The following is a 927-nucleotide window of genomic DNA, read 5'->3' on the forward strand; positions in this document are numbered from 1 at the left end:
GCATTCAGGCTGCAAGACTGAGAAACAAACATGAATAGAGAAGAGCATCCCCACCAGCAGGGGGGGTTGCATTCAGGACAGCTGTGAGTCATGGACCAAAAATGTCCACCTGGCTCGTCCCTGGTCCTCCCTGTGCCTGAGACAGGCAATGACGGGAGTGGCTCTTCTGTTAGGCTGGGATTCCAGTTACGCAATGATATACCCACAATGCAGTGCTGGACCCGAGGTGCTTGGTCGAACACGCTTTGTGGTGTGTGTGTGTGTCAGTTCATAAATACATTAAAAAACCTCTGTGTCAGGACTGATAAGTTGATCAACTGATTAGTGCCAACAGGTTAAAGGAATGTACGCGAGTGGATATGAATATCATTATGAATATTCCAGCTTGGATCCGACTGAGGTTCGACACTGTTTCCAGTCTGGACAAGATTACGCAGCAAAATTGAAAAAAAAAAAAAAAAAAAAAAAAACAACCAGTTTTTAAACCGAAGTCTCTCCACAGAATAATGTGACCTGTTGGTGGGAAAATAAAGGATTTCAACATTTTTTTTTTCCTTCTTTAGTTTTGCATGACACAGCAGATCCCTGACTTACTGTGATAAACTGTGAGATGATTTTTTTTTTCAACATTTTTTAAAGACTTAGAATTCCCATTGGTGACAGTGTGAAAGTTGAGCCAGAATCTCAAGGGTAAAAAGGTGAAGAGGTTGGAGAGAAGAAAACATCCGAAAGGAGATAGGGTGGGGGGGCGGACATCTGCACAGACAGACAGCAAAGGACAGACAGACGGACAGAGGAGGTCGGTGGTGGGCGAGCAGAACAGTGAGCGGAGTTAGGGTTCAGGACAGATTAGGGAACAAGAATAAAATCAAGAGAAAGCGACGTTAAAATGAGATGGCACTGGGCGTTTCCTTTACTTCCTCCTTT

Source organism: Cynoglossus semilaevis, chromosome 17 (genome assembly GCF_000523025.1).
Source record: "Cynoglossus semilaevis isolate Cse_v1.0 chromosome 17, Cse_v1.0, whole genome shotgun sequence".
Classification (NCBI taxonomy): domain Eukaryota; kingdom Metazoa; phylum Chordata; class Actinopteri; order Pleuronectiformes; family Cynoglossidae; genus Cynoglossus; species Cynoglossus semilaevis.